The following is a 19846-nucleotide window of genomic DNA, read 5'->3' as shown; positions in this document are numbered from 1 at the left end:
ACCAGGTATGCAGGGATGGTTCAACATTAGGAAAACAATTAATGTAATCCACCACATAAATAAAACAAAAGACAGGAATCACATGATTTTATCATTTGATGCAGAAAAGGCATTTGGCAAAGTTCAACACTCACTCATGATAAAAAACTCTCAGCAAAATAGGAATAGAAGGAAAATTCCTCAACATAATAAAGGGCATTTATACAAAGCCAACAGCCAACATCACCCTAAATGGAGAGAGCCTGAAAGCATTCCCATTGAGGTCGGGAACCAGACAAGGATGCACTTTATTACCACTCTTATTCAACATTGTGCTGGAGGTCCTAGGCAGAGCAATACGGCTAGATAAAGAAATAAAGGGCACCCAGACTGGCAATGAAGAAGTAAAATTATCTCCATTTGCAGATGACATGATCTTATACACAGAAAACTCTAAGGAATCCTCCAGAAAACTACTGAAACTAATAGAAGAGTTCAGCAGAGTATCAGGATACAAGATAAACATACAAAAATCATTTGGATTCCTCTACACCAACAAAAAGAACATCAAAGAGGAAATCACCAAATCAATGCCATTTACAGTAGCCACCAAGAAGATAAAATACTTAGGAATAAATCTTACCAGAAAGGTAAAAGACTTATACAAAGAAAACTACAGTACACTTCTGCAAGAAACCAAAAGAGACTTACATAAGTGGAAGAACATACCTTGCTCGTGGATAGGAAGACTTAACATTATAAAAATGTCTATTCTACCCAAAGCGATCTATACATTTAATGCAATTCTAATCCAAATCCCAATGACATTCTTTAATGACATGGAGAAACAAATCACCAACTTCAAATGGAAGGGAAAGAGGCCCTGGATAAATAAGGCGTTACTGAAAAAGGAGAACAAAGTGGGAGGCCTTACTTTATCTGATTTTAGAGCCTATTATATCACCACAGTACTCAAAACAGCCTGGTACTGGTACAACTACAGATACATGGACCAATGGAACAGAATTGAGAATCTAGACATAAATCCAACAACATACGAGCAGTTGATATTTGACAAAGGCCCCAAAACAGTTAAATGGGGAAAAGACAGTGTTTTTAACAAATGGTGCTGGCATACCTGGATATCCACCTGCAAAAAAATGAAACAAGACCCATACCTCACTCCATGCACAAAAACTAACTCAAAATAGATCAAAGACCTAAATATAAAATCTAAAATGATAAAGATCATGGAAGAAAAAACAGGGACAACGTCAGGAGCCCTACCTGGCACAAACAGTATACAAAACATTATTACGAATGCAGAAGAAAAACTAGATAACTGGGAGCTACTAAAAATCAAACACCTATGCTCATCCAAAGAGTTCACCAAAAGAGTAAAAAGACTACCTACAGGCTGGGAAAAAAAATTTAGCTATCACATTTCTGATCAGTGCCTGACCTCCAAAATCTACACAATACTGCAAAAACTCAACTACAGAAAGACAAATAACCCTATTAAAAAATGGGCAAAAGGTATGAATAGACACTTCACTAAAGAAGACATGCAGGTAGCTAACAGATACATGAGGAAATGTTCATGATCATTAGCCATTAGAGAAATGCAGATCAAAACTACAATGAGATTTCATCTCACTCCAACAAGGCTGGCATTAATCCAAAAAACACAAAATAATAAATGCTGGAGTGACCGTGGAGATATTGAAACAGTTATACATTGCTGGTGGGAAAGCAAATGGTACAACCACTTTGGAAATCAATCTGGCGTTTCCTTAAAAAGCTAGAAATGGAACTATCATACAATCCAGCAATCCCACTCCTTGGAATATATCCTAGAGAAATATGAGCCTTTACACGAACAGATATATGCACACCCATGTTTATTGCAGCACTGTTTACAATAGCAAAAACATGGAAGCAACCAAGGAGCCCATCAACGGATGAATGGATAAATAAATTATGGTATATTCACACAAGGGAATACTACGCATCGATAAGGAACAGTGAGGAATCTGTGAAACATTACATAACATGGAGGAACCTGGAAGGCATTATGCTGAGCGAAATTAGTCAGTTGCAAAAGGAGAAAAATTGTAGAAGACCACTACTATAAGAACTTGAGAAATAGCTTAAACTGAGAAGAAAACATTCTTTTGTGATTACGAGAGGGGGGAGGCAGACAGGGTGGGAGAGGGGTATTCACTAATTAGATAGTAGATAAGAACTACTTTAGGTGAAGGGAAAGACAGCACACAATACAGGGAGGTCAGCACAACTGGACTAAACCAAAAGCAAAGAAGTTTCCTGAATAAACTGAATGCTTCGAAGGCCAGTGTACCAGGGGCAGGGTCTGGGGACCATGGTTTCAGGGGACATCTAAGCCAATTGGCATAATAAAATCTATTAAGAAAACAGTCTGCATTCCACTTTGAAGAGTGGCATCTGGGGTCTTAAACGCTAGCAAGCAGCCATCTAAGATGCATCAATTGGTCTCAACCCACATGGATCAAAGGAGAATGAAGAACACCAAGGACACAAGGTGATTACGAGCCCAAGAGACAGAAAGGGCCACATGAGCCAGTGACTACATCAGCCTGAGACCAGAAGAACTGATGGTGCCCGGCTACAAAGGATGACTGCCCTGACAGGGAACACAACAGAGAACCCCTGAGGGAGCAGGAGAGCAGTGGAATGCAGACCCCAAATTCTCAAAAGACCAGACTTATTGGTCTGACTGAGACTAGAAGGACCCCAGTGGTCATGGCCCCCAGACCTGCTGTTGGCCCAGGACAGGAACCATTCCCGAATCCAACTCTACGGACATGGATTGAACTGGTCAATGGATTGGAGAGGGATGCTGGTGAGGAGTGAGCTTCTTGGATCAGGTGGACACTTGAGACTATGTTGGCATCTCCTGCCTAGAGGGGAGATGAGAGGGTGGAGGGGGTTAGAAGCTGGTGAAATGGATACGAAAAGAGAGAGTGGAGGGAGAGAGCGGGCTGTCTCATTGGGGGAGAGAAATTGGGAGTGTGTAGCAAGGTGTATATGGGCTTTTGTGCAAGAGACTGACTTGATTTGTAAACTTTCACTTAAAGCACAATAAAAATTGTAATAAAATATTCAGTAAACCATGTTGCAAACAGATGTGCTGTCATCTAGGCTTTGTAGTTCCATTTGTAGAGCATAGGCTGAGTAGATTCAGTATAATTCTTAAGGGCCCTAGGATTTTTGAAATGGTAAGTGAGTATTGGCTTCAACTTAAAGTCACTAGCTGCATTAGCCCCTAACAAGAGAGTCAGCCTGTCATTTGAAACTTTGAAAGCAGGCATTGACTTTTCCTCTCTAGCTATGAAAGTCCTAGATGGCATCTTCTTTCAGTGTGAGGCTGTTCCATCTACACTGAAGATCTGCTGTTCAGTGTGGCCGCCTTCATCGGTTGTCTCAGCCAGATCTTCTGGATAGCTTGCTGCAGCTCCTACATCGGCACTTACTGCTTCACCTCGCACTTTCATGTTATGGAGACGGCTTCTTTCCTTAAACCTCATGAACCAACCTCTGTTACTTTCAAACTTTTCTTCTGCAGCTTCCTCACCTCTCTCGGCCTTCATAGAATTGAAAAGATTTACGGCCTTGCTGTGGATTAGGCTTTGGTTTAAGGGAATGTTGTGGCTGTTTTGATCTTCTATCCAGACCACTAAAACTTTCTCCACATCAGCAATAAGGCTGTTTTGCTTTCTTATCATTCCTGTACTCACTGGAGTAGCCCTTTTAATTTCCTTCAAGAACTTTTCCTTTACATTTACAACTTGACTGTTTGGTGCAAAGTTTTGGCTTTTGGCATCCCTTTCTCACTAAGCTTAATCATTTCTAGCTTTTGATTTAAAGTGAGAAATATGCGACTCTTCCTTTCCCTTGAACACTTAGAGGTCACTGTAAGGTTATTAATTGGCCTAATTTCAATATCGTCGTGTATCAGGGAATAGGGAGGCCCAAGGAGAGGGAGAGAGATGGGGGAATGGCCAGGCAGCAGAGTAGTGAGAACACACAACGTTTACTGATTAAGTTAGCCCTATTATTTGGGTGCAGTTTGTGGTGCTCCAAAACAATTACAATAGTAACCTCAAAGATCACTGACCACAAATCACCATAACAGATATAATAATACTGAAAAACTTTGAAATATTGTGAGAATTACCAAAATGTGACACAGAGACACAAAGTGAGCACATGCTGTTGGAAAAATGGCACTGATAGACTTGCTCAATGCAGGGTTGCCACAAACCTTCAATCGTGAAAAATGCAATGTCTGCAAAAGTGCAATTCAGAGAATCACAATACAACAAGGTATGCCTGTTTATATATACATATATATATAATTTTTGTAAAATAACTATAAAAAGAGGACATTGTTGTCCAGGCTAATTCCTGCTTTTTTACATAACAATTAAACATTTTCCTGTTATATTAAATATTATTTCATAACACATTTTCTTGAGAAATATTTCTATAAAGCAGCTGATCAAAGACTCCTGACATCCCTCCATCCCACTATCACCTAATTCTATTATTCCTCTATCATCGATCTGACAAGTGAAAGCATCCTCTCATATTCACTTTGCATTTCTTTGATTACTATTAGCTGGTACATTTTTTCACGTGTGTGTGACATTGTAGTACTTTTCTGTACTTTTGTGGTGACCATCAGTTCACCTAGCCCATATTCCTCTTTCCAAGGAGGAATTGCCCCGCTCCTTTCCCACATGGTGCTGATGGAACTGACTCTGCTGTTGCCTTTCGCCAACCCCAGCTGCAGAGATAAGCATGTTGAATCCAGTCAGAGTCCATGTGAGATCATATCCATGTGATACCCTCTCCCCTTGCCTACAGTGATTAGTCCAAGGGGGAGGCCTTTGTACCAATCAATACCAAACGAAGGCTGTCGGGGAGATTTAAATTTTGGATGCTGGGAGGTGGCATGGGGTAGTGAGTGATCTTTTTCTCTTCTTCCGCAGAATTCATAAGCAGTAAAAATGATGTGAACCAGGACTGTTTCCAGACTACATGGAGGAAATTAAGAGCATTAAGAGCAATTGAGGCCAACACACAGAGAGAAGAAGAATGAAGAGGTGGAGAGGCAAAGAATAAGTGTCCAAAGCCTTTAAACCCTTTAGTCTAAACTTAAGCCAATCTACCCCCGAAATTTCCAGACATTTCTGTCATATAAATACAGCTAGAGATGAGAAAGAGATAAAGACAGCGAGAGAGACAGAGAGATAGTTCTTGTTTTTGTTGTGTAAGATAGTTACAAAACATATTAGGTTTTCCTCCCATGAAGGATGGAATCAGGCAGAAGAGATGAGTTCACAGAGAGCCACAGATATTTAGGGTATTTGCACTCATTAAAACCAAATTGTCAGGAGTTACAAGTCTAAGATACCCGACACTGCTGAGCACACAGACTCAGAACAATCTCTTTTCTCTGTAAGCCAATTTTCTTATGATCTCATTGTATGTTGCACGAACCTCTTCCAAAACACTCCAGATTGCCCCCCTATCCAAATCTAGCAACCAGACCACATGTTGTTCTGCTCCTGGTTATTATTCACTCCTGAATAGAGTCTTTTTTAATTCTAATATCATTGCAAGAGGTAGGGGCCCTTTCAGAGCTGCCTTGTAGAGGTGTACAGTGCATATCCCTAAGAGATGCCATTCTCACAGACCCTTGTAACCAGTGCTCTGCGATCATGTGAGCTTAGCACACACAACCAGACACAGACCCCTAGCCTTGTCTGTGAGGCAACAAAGATAGAGACAGGCTGTGCTCAGTCTCATTTATCCCTCCACTTCATTTGCTCAAATGCCAACTTCTTCTTGGCTCAATGCAGTCTTGCACTCACAAGAATGCAAATATTCTAGTTTTTCTCACCTTGGAGTTCCTGGGTCGTGCAAATGGTTAATGCACTAGGTTGCTAAATGAAAATTTGAGGTCAGAGTCTACATAGAGGCTCCACAGAATTTCTCATCTTACCTATCTTGCCATAATGCCATGCTGAAATCTACATGTTTCCCTGCAATTAGTAAGCTAACAATTCCTTTTCTTCTAATAAAATGTAATACATTTAAGGATTTGGCTCTGCAAAGCCTTTTGCGTATTTCTGTACTATGATGTCAGCCTTTCTTATATGGATTTGTAAGCATCCTTTATTGATAAATGGCATTTGTCTTCTTTGTAGATAGCAAATATTCCGACATCTTTTGTTTGCTTTACATTTTTTTTTTTTTAACAGTCAGAGGCTCTTACTTTATACAATGTCAATGTGCTTTTCTTTTAATGCTTCTTTCTGAGTTGCTATGCCTAGAAAGGATTTTCTTAACCTCAAATTTCGTAAATATTTATCAGTGTTCTAACTCTTTCAACACACATTTTTTTACCATTTTAATATATCTAGAATATAGATTTTTAAAATATAAAAATGTATATGTACTATTTCCTGAGGCTTAATGGGTGATGCAAACAGCTAACATGCTCAGCTGCTAACCAAAGTGCTGGAAGTTTGAGTCTACCTAGAAGCACCTCAGAAGAAATACGTGGCAATCTACTTTCAAAAAATCAGCCATTGAAAACCCTTTGAAGCACAGTGCTACTCTGACATACCTGAGGTCGCCACGAGTTGGAAGTGACTCATGGCAGCTGGCTACTGGTAATGATGATTGGAGAGGATAATGTGTTATAAATAAAGGAGCCTCTGGCTTGATTTCCAATTAACTGGCTCATATCCCCAACTTTGATAAAGCCCTTGAGGTTCTGTCTGGATTTCTGGTACAAAGGATCCCTGAAGATGTGGGTTCCAGAGAAGACACCTGAATTCACTAGATGTTAGGTCAGTTTTGTATCCTACCTCTCCACTGCTTCCAGACATTTTCTCTCTTCTCACACTGCCTATGGCCTCATCCATCCGAGATATGGTGGCAATTTCATCACTGATGTCAATTAGGCATTAATTATTTTCCATAGAGTAATACTGTCCTATTACGGCACTTGGAGAGTGCTTCTTATAATTGCAGAATGCCTTATTACTCTCAGTAAACCCTGACTATGAACTTGTTTGATTAATTTTTTTCTCAGATGTGGGGGAAAAGGGAAATATACTTCCCAGATGTACATGCTAAGGCTTGTGTGTGTGTGTGTGTGTGTGTTCACATACTTGAGAATCTTTATGTAAATTTAAAATTTAAATATCCAAATACTAGGATGCTTGTTCCCAGTGCCTCATAATCTGTACTTTCACAAATATGGTTCTAGAGAATCCTGCTTTGTCAGTTAATCAGCAACATTTACAGAGACCTCCTACTCTGGGATAGACACTGAGGGAAAAGAGACAACTGGAGCCCTACAAGAACTCACAGTAGGATGGAACAATCAGGACATGAAACAAACAGGAAAAAGCAAATTTAAGTAACAGAATATTAAAATGAATATACAAATTCCCCATTACCGTCAAGTGGATTCCGACTCATGGCAACTCCACGTGTGTCAGAGTAGAAGTGTGCTTCATAGGGTTTTCAGTCTACTCTGTCACATGGGGTCACAATGAGTTGAAATTGACTCTACAACACCTAACAACAACAATCTTACAGAAGTAGATTGCCAGGCCTTTTTTCTGTGGCTCCACTGGGTGACTTTGAACCACCAACCTTTTGGTTAGCAACTGAGAGCAAATTTTTTGTGATACTGGCTGTAAAGTAACAAGGTACTGATACCAGAATGGTTTTTACAGTTTGTTTCAACTCTAAAATTCTAAGAATTAAGAATTCATGAATGGACTAGGACTTGAGGACTTCGTGCCTATGAATTGGGGTCTTGGTCTGGAGAAACAGATTAACCAATGTCCTTAAGACTCTGTGTTGTTATAAGATGAGGTGTAATTCTCAAAACTTGATAAATTATAAAATGTCTCTGACCTTTCCCTCCTCCTTAACTCGTATCTCAACTCTTTTTCCATTGACATTTATTAACTCATGAAAAATATTTTTAACATCTACAGCGAAATAGGTTCTATGTTAAACACCAGGAATACAGAGATGAAAATTTTAGTTCCATCCTTATAGAGTTCACAATTTAATGGAGGTGGGGGACTGGGTGGGGGGTGGAGTACAGACAAATAAATAACCACAGTATAGTGTGAAAAATGCTACCAGTCTGGAATAAGACGGATGAAAAAAGATATGGGAGGCTTCCGAGAAGTGGTACTGGGTATGCTGAAACTTGAAAGGTGAATAGAAGTTTAGTGTGTGGTGATGGGGTGGGGTGGTATATGGGGATTAAGGAAAAGATCATAGACATTGTGCACCATTGCTGAGAAGCACTATCAAAATAAAAACGATCCATTATGTCTCTATGTTTTTATAGCTCTTTGCAGGTTTACAAAGCACTTTCTTGTTAGCCACAGCCAGTGAAGAAAAAAGAGAAGAGATAACAGGATCTCAATCTCCAAATCCACAACCAGGTACCTGCTGTGGCATCAGCCACTCCAGCAGAGTCTTTGGAAACATAGATTGCTTAACACTCATACCTGGCAAATAAATGGCATTTACTAAAAGCCAATGCTATGGTCCCAGATCGCTGAGTATTATCCTACTCTAGGGAACTGAGCTGAGCCACAAAAATTCCTCTGGCTTTTGAGCTGTGTCCAGCGGAACCCCAGTTGTTCTCCAGAAGGGCCACATAGGGGGGCATTGAGCATATAGATGTGCACACCCCCATGCTAATGAACTAGAAAGGCACTCCCTGATTGGACAGATCAGCATTTTATCTGTTTACGTATTGCACTTTTGCCTAAAATTTTACTTGAAAAGAGTTCTGCTGCTTAAAATAAATAATAAAAGTCTAAAAACATGGTTCTACTGCCCTATGTATATATAGACTGCCTGTTTTTGGACAGCAGCATTTGGAATACTCTTGGTTTCTAATAAACTTCAGAAAAATATAATAGTGAAGCCTCTGCCCTTTCCTGAGATCCTCTTCTTCTTTGTGTATCCTCTGCATATACCCAACCCTCTAGATCCTATCAGGAGGGACCAGTCCCTGAAGAAGGACACCATGCTTGGTAAAGTAGAGGGTCCTCAAAAAAAGAGGAAGACCCTCAGTGAGATGGATTGACATAGTGGCTGCAACAATGGGCTCAAGTATAACAATGACTCTGAGGATGGCATAGGACTGGCCAGTGTTTCATTCTGTTGTACATAGGGTTGCTATGAGTCAGAACTGTCTCTATGGCACCTATCAACAAAAGATCCTCATTGCCATATCTCTTTTGATTCCTAATATCCCAATCCTTAACTGAGTGTGGTCCCTTTCCAGGGACAAAGATGCTATTCTTTCCTGTGAGCAGGGAACTCTGTATTTATAACAAGCAATCTCCAAGCAAAACCTGTGGCTTTGCACCACCCCCATAATCCAAGTGTCCTACTCTTTACTCTGCATTCAACTGACTCTGGCAGATTCCCAAGGCCTTCTAATCTTATTTGTCCTTATCCTGCCAGTGTGCCTGCTGCCTCTGCCTCCTCCTCTAGACTTCTGTTGGTCTATAACTCTTGAAAGTAGAGGGTCAGCAAAAAAGAGGAAGAACCTCAATGAGAAGGACTGACACAGTGGCTTCAACCATGGGCTCAAAGACATAGCAATAATTTTGAAGATGGCACACTGCCAGGCAGCATTATATTCTGTTGTACTTGGGGTGGCTATGAGTCGGAACCAACTGAATGACACCTAACATAACATAACAACCAAATATAACAACTTTTGACACTAGACAAGTTTACCCTTTGCTCTCACATTTGTACTGGCTGATGGTTTTTCCTCAAAAGTTGTTTTAATAGAAATTGCTGCTATGGTAATTCATAAGCCAGTGCATTCTTGGGTCCAGAGAAAACCGATGTGTACTTGACCATGTGCTCTTTTCCCAAACTCTTTTCTCAGCTTTTGATTTACTCATTTTTTTATGTCCTTTAACAGAGGGCCCTGGTGGCATAGTGGCTAAACTTCCAGCTGCTAACCAAAAGGTTGGCTGTCAAACTCAGCTTTCCCACAGAAGAAAGATGTGACAGTCTGCTTCTGTAAAGATTACAGCCTCAGAAACCCTGTAGAACAGCTCTGCTCTTTCCTATACGGTCGCTACGAGTTGAAACTGACTCACAGCAATGGTTTTTGTTTTGTTTTTATGTACTTTTAACAGTAGCATAAGCCTTCCTTTTGGCCATCCCTCTTTCTGCCTCTAGATGTCCTTCCTCTCTGTCTCCTGATTCCTTTTATGCATGTTCAGATGGGTTTTAAAAGCCCAAGTCTGTTTCTTAATTTGCTTCTGCATCTTCTCTGAGCTAGGCTAGAGTAAAATCCCATTTTTCAAGTGATAAAAATTGGACTCAAAATCTCATTCATAAAAGCAACCCATGCAGTTGGGAAGTTCAAGGGTTGCTAATCTCAGCCATAGCTGAGTCCGGGAGTTCAAAAGATGTTATCAATTTATTTATTTTCTCTCTCATTCATTCTCCTATTCATAGTCTCTCTCTCTCTTCCCATTTCTCCACTTTTCAACTCACCACTTTCCTGTTGTCTTAGTTATCCAGTGCTGCTATAACAGAAATACCACAAGTGGATGTCTTTAACAAAGAGAAATTTATTTCCTCAGTCTAGGAGGCTAGAAGTCCGAATTAAGTGTGCCAGCTCCATTGGAAGACTTTCTCTCTCTGGCAGCTCAGGGAGAAGGTCCTTGTCATCAATCTTTCCCAGTCAAGGAGCTCCTCAGTTCAGGGACCCTGAGTCCAAAGGACGTGCTCCCCTCCTGGTTCTGCATTCTTCGTGGTATGAGGTCCCCCGTCTCTTCGCTTGGTTCTCTTTTTTATATCGCAAAAAGGATTGATTTAAGACACAACCTAATCTTGTAGATTGAGCCCTGCCTCATTAACATAACTGCCTGCAATCCTGCCTCATTAACATCACAGAGGTAGAATTTACAACGCATAGAAAAATCACTTCCGATGACAAAATGGTAGACAATGACACAATACTGGCAATCATGGCCTAACCAATTTGACACACACTAGGTGGCGAGTTGGGGCGGTGGGGGGATCATAATTCCATCCATAACACCTCTGTTGACCTCATTATTAGGAAAACTCTCTCCATGAGTCAACAAATGTGGTCTTTTGCACTTATGATTTTAGAAGGAGAAAATTCTTTTTCAGCATCCAAAAAAAAAAAAAAAAAATTTTTTTTATCAGTCTACAGAAAAGGATGCTAATTGCCTTTGCCTGGGGCATGTGCCCACCCATGGGCCAATCACTGTATGTGGGAGGAAGAAGAAATCCTATTGACCAGCCGAGATCTCCTGTATGCACTCCCTACTCCCTCCCAAGCACCCAGCCCCATCACAGGGGAAGGTAGGGCCCCTTTGATAGTTATCCAACCAGAATTACATGGCCTGGGGTTGAGGTAGCTCTCAAAGGAAGAAGCAGAGAAAATTCAAGAAACAGATGTCTACTATAAGAATTAGCATTATTTGTTACATTTGAGTATCTCCCTTTCTTTAATCCTCTCACAGTTCCTTATTTTACAAAAAAATTAAAAAACTAATGTCTACACTGACACATTTCCACTCTGGGTTTCTGATGTTCTCCTTCCAAAGCTTCAGCGGCAGTTTTATTCTCATACCAAATTCTGAGCCATTTATCTGTTGATTGTGTTTTCCCTTTGCCTGGAAGCAAACAATTTTGAAATCCAAAAGGTACAAGCCTTTTTAAAATTTCCTGCTTCATTCTCAGGTTTGCAATAAATCTGCTAGATTTTTCTCCACTCAGCCTGAGAGAACAACACATACTTGATATAATATAAATCCCTATTTCTCTATATCTGAATTACACCAATTATTTATGATTAAACCCACATCCTAGGTTCTCTGACATGCATAACCATTTTATCTTCATATTCTGTTATGTCAGTCATAGCACAGAAATATGATAGACAAATAAAAAGAATTCAGGAGAGCTGAAGTCATCCCACCTACAAGTAGTTGGCAATACCAATTCAAAAACCAGAGACCTGAGGGGTGAGCCTGGCCTGACTCTAAAGCAGTAGATTCTCACTCCCTAGAAACACCCACCAAGGCCACCTCCCACTGAAGTACACTTTGCCTCTGTGAAATGCTATATGAAGCCCCTTGAGCAGACCTTCCCTGAATGGAGAAATAGAGAAAGGACTCCCTGTACATGTCAGTGTCATATTCTTCCAAGTGGGATGCAGGTCCTCAGCCTCTGTGTTTAAAGCTCCCAGAAAATAAGTCTTTTCCCTATCAATGCCAAAAAACAAACAAACCTGTTGCTGTCCAGTTGGTTCCAACTGCTGGAAAACTTTCAGGACGAAGTAGAACTGCCCCATCCATTTAAGATCTGCCACATCTTTCTTAAACGGAGCAGTTTGTAGGTTTGAACCTGTGATCTTTCAACTAACAGTGGAATATTTAACCACTGTGCCACCAGGGCTTATTTCTATTAATGCCACAACCTGATAATTAGAGGCCTAAACAAGATTATCTCCCAAATGAGAATTTTTTTTCTCTCCATACACAATTTCATCCACCAGAAATTGCTCTAAGGCTTAACACCCCTAAATGAACTTGCATCCTAAAACTCTGCTCCTAATACGTACCCTAACCCACTTGGGTCAAATTATGCAAGTGATAGTCATATCTCAGAGAGGTGAGGGCCAGGCTCAGTCTTATTACATTGTCCTGGAGATTTAAGAGAACAGAGGGCTCCTTCTTTCTACCCACACCATATCTCCCTAAAACTACCTCCCAGTGTTAACTTCCCCCAATTCTATCCTAATTCTCTTGATCTTTCTAGAGCAAAGAGACACAAACCAGTAAGAGATACCACATGGGAATCACAGAAGAAAGGTACAATAGAAATCAAAAAGAGAGTGATCAAAGTGAACACATCACCCCAAAAAAGAAACTTTTGAGAAAGTATACCACAGGACATCTCAGGAAGAATATTTGCCCCAGTCATGCAAGCGTTTTCCCAGCAAAAGGTACTGGCAATCTAGAGGAAAACCTCCTGAGCCACTTTTCGCTTTTCTACACAAAATAAATACTTCACTTCAACCTCAACTTATAACAGTAATAGATACATTGAATAAAAGTCTATAGTCATGAAGTAGCAAGTTTAAACATTTAATTGAAAGGAATACATAATTACCTTCTGTTCTTTACTGGAAAATTTATTTTTGTCCAAATCATGGACATTAGAATTCTTGAAGAAGAGAATTTGGGAGACACAGAGCTCCATGGTCAAAGGATGATTAATGCCCAAGAAGTATTATAGAATGGAGGTCAAAAGCGTGTGCATTTCATCAGATCTTGGTTCAAATTCCAACCTCAACTGGGGAACCCTGAGCAAGTTACTTAATCTTCCTGAGCCTCAATTTTCTCTCCAGGAAAGTGTAAACTTCCCTCTTAAGGGTGTTAAGGGCAATAAATTAGGTATCTGGCATAGAGTACCCAATAGCTAATTCAACACCAAATGAGTTGCTCACAAGTTGATTCCAACTCACGGCAACTCCATGTGTGTCAGAGTAGAACTGTGCTCCATAGGATTTTCAATGGCTGTGACCTTTTGGCATTTGATTGACAGGTCTTTCTCCTGAACGAACTCAAACTGCCAACCTTCCAGTTAGTAGCCAAGTGCTTAACTATGTGCACCACCCAGAGACTTCCAATAGAATATAAAACTCTCAATAAATGATAAGAATTTTGTTATGAAGCCTATTGAATAATTGCAGAATAGTAACTTCCTTTTCTTCCTAGACCTAGACAAGAATCTTATGAGTTAGAATGATTTAACAGCAATCACTTTAGAGTCCATTCCCAAAACAAAATGTCAAATTTAACCAGACAAGAGTTTACCCTGGCCACCTCAGCTCTAGAGATTTATATGGTAATATTTCACAATTGCGCTATATTTATTTAGGCCCTATCAGTCAACAATTTTTACTTTCCCTTTCCCCAAAATTAAGTACTTCAATAAAATGCACCTCCTTAGACCTGTATATGTCAGCCTTGTCTCTACGTTGCAAAATGAAAACAAACAGATATTGTTTCTGAGTCACTGTAGCATTGTACCTTCTTAGGATATTACCACTGAGACCTTTCCAAACATTATTGACCTTGAAAGTTTTTCTCTATGAAAACAATTAAAGCATCTGATTCCTAAGAAATAATCAATGTTCTTGTAATGCAAATTCGCAAATACTTTACAGTCTTTCATTTTCTGCCTTTTAAATTAAGAAAACATAAAAATAAAAGGAAATAATAAGTCTCTGAGACATAGTACTTGTTAAAGATACTGAAAACCTGTTCCATTGTGTGAAGTATAAAAACTGAGAGTCAAAAAACCTAGGATTAAATCCTAGCTTCACTACTTATCAGCTTCAGTCACTAAAACTCTCTAAACTTTCGTTTTATCATCTGTAAAATGAAAATAATAGTATGTATCACATAGGTTAATGTGAAAATTAAATGCAAAATGCCTGGTGCAAGCTTTTCATGTAATAAGCTTTCAAAAAAAGTAAAAATTGGAGGGGCGGAGCCAAGATGGCGGACTAGGTGGACGCTACCGCCGATCCCTCTTGCAACAAAGACTCGGAAAAACAAGTGAATCGATCACATACAAAACAATCTACGAACTCTGAACAACAAGCACAGATTTAGAGACGGAAAACGAACAAATACAGGCAGACAGCGACCGTTTTCAGAACTAGGAGCCAGCGTACCAGGCAGGTGACCTTCAGAGCCCGATCTGGGGCAGAGCCCAGGGGGGCAGACGGCTCAGACAAGGGGCCCAGCCCTACCCCCCCGAACCCATCCCGGGAGAGAGTCTAGCTGGTTGGCACGGGCGGCGTAGCGGCACAGCCAGAGGGAGAAGCACTCGGGAAGCAGTGACAGATCTTGGAGCGGGGAGAGCAGCGTCCCAGCCGGGGAGCCATCCCGCCAGGAGTTTGCGGGAAGCGGGCGGGGAGCGAGCGGGGGGGGGTCAGCTATATTTCCCTAAAGTGACCCCGGGGTGGGGCCCACACGTTCGTGTGGGGGGACGCCCACCCAGTTCGCGTATGTGGCGCGACGCACCGCAGGGAGAAGTCCCCGGGAGGAAGTGACAGGTCTTGGAGTGGGGAGAGTAGCGTCCCAGCCGGGGAGCCGTCACGCTGGGATTTGGGGGAAAGCGGGCGGGGCGTGAGCGCGGGGTCCAATTAAATTCCCCTGAATTGACCCAGGGGGCGGGCCCACCTGGTCATGCGGGTGACGCCCATCCAGTTCACGCGAGTGGTGCGGCGCACCGGAGGGAGAAGTCCCCGGGAGGAAGTGACTGGTCTCGGAGTGGGGAGAGTAGCGTCCAAACCAGGGAGCCGTCCCGCCCGGTTTTTGGCGGACGGGGGCGGAGCGTGAATGCAGTGATCAGCTCTATATTCTGTGGTGCTACACTCCTAGCTCTCTGATCCCTCCCCCACCCTCCCCAGGCGGCTCCATTAATATCTGAATACCTGGAGCCAGAGGGAGAATTCAGATAGGGATTTGACTGCATTTTTTTTAGCTGATTACCTGGAAAATCTAGTTTCCCAGTGATGGCTCAGAGACAGCAGTCCATATCAAACCACATAAAGAAACAGACCATGACAGCTTCTCCAACCCCCCAAACAAAAGAATCAAAATCTTTCCCAAATGAAGATACAATCCTGGAATTATCAGATACAGAATATAAAAAACTAATTCGCAGAATGCTTAAAGATATCACAAATGAAATTAGGATAAATGCAGAAAAAGCCAAGGAACACACTGATAAAACTGTTGAAGAACTCAAAAAGATTATTCAAGAATGTAGTGGAAAAATTAATAAGTTGCAAGAATCCATAGAGAGACAGCATGTAGAAATCCAAAAGACTAACAATAAAATTACAGAATTTGACAAAGCAATAGAAAGTCAGAGGAGCACACTCGAGCAATTACAATGTACACTGGGACTTCTGGAGGACCAGGGAATCAACACCAACATAGCTGAAAAAAAATCAGATAAAAGAATTAAAAAAAATGAAGAAACCCTAAGAATCATGTGGGACTCTATCAAGAAGGATAACTTGCGAGTGATTGGAGTCCCAGAACAGGGAGGGGGGACAGAAAACACAAAGAAAATAGTTGAAGAATTCCTGACACAAAACTTCCCTGACATCATGAAAGACGAAAGGATATCTATCCAAGATGCTCATCGAACCCCATTTAAGATTGATCCAAAAAGAAAAACACCAAGACATATTATCATCAAACTTGCCAAAACCAAAGACAAGCAGAAAATTTTAAAAGCAGCCAGGGAGAAAAGAAAGGTTTCCTTCAAGGGAGAATCAATAAGAATAAGTTCAGACTACTCAGCAGAAACCATGCAGGCAAGAAGGAAATGGGTCGACGTATACAGAGCACTGAAAGAGAAAAACTGCCAACCAAGGATCATATATCCAGCAAAACTCTCTCTGAAATATGAAGGAGAAATTAAGATATTTACAGATAAACACAACTTTAGAGAATTTGCAAAAACTAAACCAAGACTGCAAGAAATGCTAAAGGAGATTGTTTGGCCTGATGAGCAATAATATCAGGTACCAGCACAATACAAGGTCACAAAACAGAACGCCCTGATATCAATGCAGCTCAAATAGGGAAAGCACAAAAACAAACAAATTCAGACTAATTCTAAAAAATAAATAAATAAACAAAATAATACACATAACAGGAAATCATGGAAATCAATAGATAAACGATCACAATAATCAAAAAGAGGGACTAAATATAGGAGGCATTGAACTGCCAGATGGAGAGTGATACAAGGCGATATAGAATGATACAAGTTAGGTTTTTACTTAGAAAAATAGGGGTAAATAATAAGGTAACCACAAAAAGGAATATCAATTCCATAACTCAAGAAAAAAGCCAAGAAAAACGTAACGACTCAACAAACACAAAGTTAAACATTATGAAAATGAGGATCTCACAAGCTACTAAGAAAAACGTCTCAGCACAAAAAAGCATGTGGAAAAATGAAATGGCCAACAACACACATGAAAACGCATCAAAATGACAGCACTAAAAACTTATTTATCTATAATTACACTGAATGTAAATGGACTAAATGCACCAATAAAGAGACAGAGAGTCACGGACTGGATAAAGAAACACGATCCATCTATATGCTGCCTACAAGAGACACACCTTAGACTTAGAGACACAAACAAACTAAAACTCAAAGCATGGAAAAAAATATATCAAGCAAACAATAAGCAAAAAAGAAGAGGAGTAGCAATATTAATTTCTGACAAAATAGACTTTAGACTTAAATCCGCCACAAAGGATAAAGAAGGACACTATATAATGATAAAAGGGACAATTGATCAGGAAGACATAACCATATTAAATATTTATGCACCCAATGACAAGGCTGCAAGATACATAAATCAAATTTTAACAGAATTGAAAAGTGAGATAGACACCTCCACATTTATAGTAGGAGACTTCAACACACCACTTTCGGAGAAGGACAGGACATCCAGTAAGAAGCTCAATAGAGACACGGAAGACCTACTTACAACAATCAACCAACTTGACCTCATTGACTTATACAGAACTCTCCACCCAACTGCTGCAAAATATACTTTTTTTTCTAGTGCACATGGAACATTCTCTAGAATAGACCACATATTAGGTCATAAAACAAATCTTTGCAGAATCCAAAACATCGAAGTATTACAAAGCATCTTCTCAGACCACAAGGCAATGAAGCTAGAAATCAATAACAGAAAAACTAGGGAAAAGAAATCAAATACTTGGAAAATGAACAATACCCTGCTCAAAAAAGACTGGGTTATAGAAGACATCAAGGAGGGAATAAGGAAATTCTTAGAAAGCAACGAGAATGAAAATACTTCCTATCAAAACCTCTGGGACACAGCAAAAGCAGTGCTCAGAGGCCAATTTATATCGATAAATGCACACATACAAAAAGAAGAAAGAGCCAAAATCAGAGAACTGTCCCGACAACTTGAACAAATAGAAACTGAGCAACAAAAGAACCCATCAGGCACCAGAAGAAAACAAATAATAAAAATTAGAGCTGAACTAAATGAATTAGAGAACAGAAAAACAATTGAAAGAATTAACAAAGCCAAAAGCTGGTTCTTTGAAAAAATTAACAAAATTGATAAACCATTGGCTAGACTGACTAAAGAAAAACAGGAAAGGAAACAAATAACCCGAATAAGAAACGAGAAGGACCACATCACAACAGAGCCAAATGAAATTAAAAGAATCATTTCAGATTACTACGTAAAATTGTACTCTAACAAATTTGAAAACCTAGAAGAAATGGATAAATTCTTGGAAAAATACTACTTACCTAAACTAACACATTCAGAAGTAGAACAACTAAATAGACCCATAACAAAAAAAGAGATTGAAACGGTAATCAAAAAACTTCCAACAAAAAAAAGTCCTGGCCCAGATGGCTTCACTGCAGAGTTCTACCAAACCTTCAGAGAAGACTTAACACCATAACTGTTGAAGGTATTTCAAAGCATAGAAAAAGACGGAATACTACCCAACTCATTCTATGAAGCCACCATCTCCCTGATTCCAAAACCAGGTAAAGACATTACAAAAAAAGAAAATTATAGACCTATATCCCTCATGAACATAGATGCAAAAATCCTCAACAAAATTCTAGCCAATAGAATCCAACAACACATCAAAAAAATAATTCACCCTGATCAAGTGGGATTTCAACCAGGTATGCAAGGCTGGTTTAATATCAGAAAAACCATTAATGTAATCCATCACATAAATAAAACAAAAGATAAAAACCACATGATCTTATCAATAGATGCAGAAAAGGCATTTGACAAAGTTCAACACCCATTTATGATAAAAACTCTTACCAAAATAGGAATTGAAGGAAAATTCCTCAACATAATAAAGGGCATCTGTGCAAAGCCAACAGCCAATATCACTCTAAATGGAGAGAACCTGAAAGCATTTCCCCTGAGAACGGGAACCAGACAAGGATGCCCTTTATCACCACTCTTATTCAACATCATACTTGAAGTCCTAGCCAGGGCAATTAGGCTAGACAAAGAAATAAAGGGTATCCAGATTGGCAAGGAGGAAGTAAAGCTATCAGTATTTGCAGATGACATGATCGTATACATGGAAAACCCTAAGGAATCCTCCAGAAAACTACTGAAACTAATAGAAGAGTTTGGAAGGGTCTCAGGTTATAAAATAAACATACAAAAATCACTTGGATTCCTCTACATCAACAAAAAGAACACCGAAGAGGAAATAACCAAATCAATACCATTCACAGTAGCCCCCAAGAAGATAAGATACTTAGGAATAAATCTTACCAAGGATGTAAAAGACCTATACAAAGAAAACTGTAAAACTCTGCTACAAGAAATTCAAAAGGACATACTTAAGTGGAAGAACATACCCTGCTCATGGATAGGAAGACTTAACATAGTAAAAATGTCTATTCTACCAAAAGCCATCTATACATATAACGCACTTCCAATCCAAATACCCATGTCATATTTTAAGGGGATAGAGAAACAAATCACTAATTTCATATGGAAGGGAAAGAACCCCCGGATAAGCAAAGCATTACTGAAAAAGAAGAAGAAAGTGGGAGGCCTCACTCTACCAGATTTCAGAACCTATTATACAGCTACAGTAGTCAAAACAGCCTGGTACTGGTACAA

At 39.9% G+C, this 19846-nt stretch overlaps 1 pseudogene; it reads right to left on the bottom strand.

Moving 5' to 3' along the window:
- LOC126071337 (tigger transposable element-derived protein 1-like) overlaps nucleotides 1-19846 on the bottom strand; it is a 133044-nt pseudogene that overhangs the window by 5336 nt on the left and 107862 nt on the right.

Source organism: Elephas maximus, chromosome 3, assembly GCF_024166365.1.
Source record: "Elephas maximus indicus isolate mEleMax1 chromosome 3, mEleMax1 primary haplotype, whole genome shotgun sequence".
Lineage (NCBI taxonomy): Eukaryota > Metazoa > Chordata > Mammalia > Proboscidea > Elephantidae > Elephas > Elephas maximus.
Note: the sequence above shows the minus strand (reverse complement) of the source record. Positions and strands in the feature narration are given on the sequence as shown.